Source organism: Lactuca virosa, chromosome 3, assembly GCF_052849685.1.
Source record: "Lactuca virosa cultivar CGN04683 chromosome 3, Lactuca_virosa_CGN04683_v6, whole genome shotgun sequence".
NCBI lineage: Eukaryota > Viridiplantae > Streptophyta > Magnoliopsida > Asterales > Asteraceae > Lactuca > Lactuca virosa.
The window spans coordinates 392,429,660-392,432,032 of NC_136428.1; positions in this window are offsets into that span (position 1 = coordinate 392,429,660).

Consider the following 2,373-nt stretch of genomic DNA (forward strand, 5'->3'; position numbering starts at 1 on the left):
GAAATAGTAGACGCCTTAGCGTCCCATCCTCAAAAGCACTTGGTTACCTGTTTAATGATTTCCTGAGAATACAAGTTGTTTGGAAAAGTGTCAACACAAAGGTTGGTGAGTTCATAAGCTTTTGTTTGATATTATTAAAAGCCTTTCGTTTGTAAAAGTAGTATTTGTTTTAGAAAATCCAATATTTTCCTTAAAATGTATATGTAGTCTTAAATTCAAAGACCGAAATGTATAAGTAACTTTTCTTACTTATAATAAATAATGTAAGTTTAAATCAACATAAACTCGTTTAATTTTAATGAAGTTCCCGTAAATTCCAATATTTATTAATACTTTGTGTGAGTTTATTATAACCATGTTATGACCAAGGTTGCCTAAAACGACGTTCTTCGGGCGTCGGAAATGTTATGACATTTGTCACCCCAGACCTATCGGTCTAACTGTTGCATGCAGTTTAGGTGTGGGTTTGTCAAACCCAATATAGATCTATACACAACTATCACGCTCTCCCTCAAGGAGACTCTGGTTACAATACAGGACTTAATGGTAGTTTGAAGTAAATGTCTCACAAAGTCATTAACGGAATTACGTGTTATGAAAACTTGGTACCGTATGGCCGTACCTTGCTTAATGAAAATATCCTTTGTATAAATGTACCCTTTTTAAATGTATGTGTTATGTAATGTCTCATAAACTATACCTATTATAGTTTATCAACCAAGGGTAGTACGTAGTAATGAATGCAAACTATATTCAAAATAGTTTATTAAATGTTTGAATGTATCGGTTGTACTTTGATTATAATCACTTGTTATTCTTTATATTTTATATGTCCAAATCCATTTGTAAACTGATGTGTGTCTAAATATTAAGAGGAAATGTCATATATTGCAATAACATATAATCACATAAAGATATACACCTTGCTCAACATGTTACAAGGTGAAATGAAATTGACAGCAACTTTTCGTTGAATACAGTTTCTATTACTGTTCTTAGAAAATTTATAGAAAAATCATCAAAGCTCTAAATCCAAATCCGCAAATTCTGAGAGTTTGGAATATGAGTCTAGTTTGTTCGTAAATTTTATCATGATTTTTAGTGATCTCTAACAGAGGTCAAAATGTTCATAATCACAGACTGGTCCGGGTTTGCCTTTGAAATGACAGGCAGTTTTGTAAAAATCACCATAAATTGTAGAAAAATCATATGGAGATGTGCAAGTAGCCATTTTAAAGCTAAGAGTTTGAACTACTTGCACCTGTAACAGTTTTGAAAACTAAAATATTTAAGTTGACCAAAAAAGTCTGTGATCGAAGTTCATCTTTTCTGATGTAATCTGATAGAAAAAGTTTAATTGTGTTCTTGATGATTTTACTTGTATTCCCCCCTTAAAACTTAAGAAAAACATGTAAATGTAGGGGTATGAACTCACCCTATGTGGTTTCAGTAGATGAAAGTGAGAGAGAGGAAGTGTTCAACCCAAGGACACTAAGAAGATGTCTTGATGATTCGAGAATCTAACATCGAATAAGATGGAATTTGTGTAAGATATCAATGGTTTGAGTAGAATGGAGTGTAATAATTATATGAATGATGAAGATACTTACTAATTGAAGAAAGAAATCCCTGAAGAAAGCCTTGAAGTTCTTGAAGTTGAGAGAAAAGATGAGAGAATTTTGGAGAGTGTCATTTGGTTGCTAAGTGTAGAATGAAAGAACTTTATGGAGAATGAGGAGAGAGGATCAATCCTCCAGCTCTTAGAACGTGGGAAGAGCTGGAGATTGGGTGTAAAGGTCCACTAAGGAGACAAGGGGTAGTGGGAAAGAGTGGCTGATCATAGAGTGAGGTGGTGGTGGTTTGCTTTTGCCATAAATTAAGGAAAAGCAAATATTCCCTCAATAATTAGTTCAACCACTAATTCTTTTAATATATTTTTATAAAACCCTGGAGATTTATATATTTTGGGGCCTTAGTTTATAAAATAAAGTTTTGGGTGAAAATCCCACGTTAAAATAATGAAAAACGGAGTTAAAACGAAGTCGTAGTCGAAAAACCGGTAAAAAGGGGCCGTCTGCGAGACCTCTCGCATGGAGGCCGGATTTGGACCCTCGCATGCGAGGCTGCTGTCTGATGGCTTCGGATTCGGTCTCCTGAGAGGCTTCAACTTCGGTCCTGATGAGAGGCTTCGGATCCGAGGCCTCGGATGAGAGGCTTCGGTCCTTAAGGCTATTTTACCCGTTTTTACCCCGTTTCAAGCGATTTTTGACCCGGTTAAGGGTCGATATGACCCAAATGATTACAAAAAGTTAAAGTAACTTTTGAGAGAGATTTGGGAGAGATTTGGGAGAGATTTCAAATAGAAAGAGATAG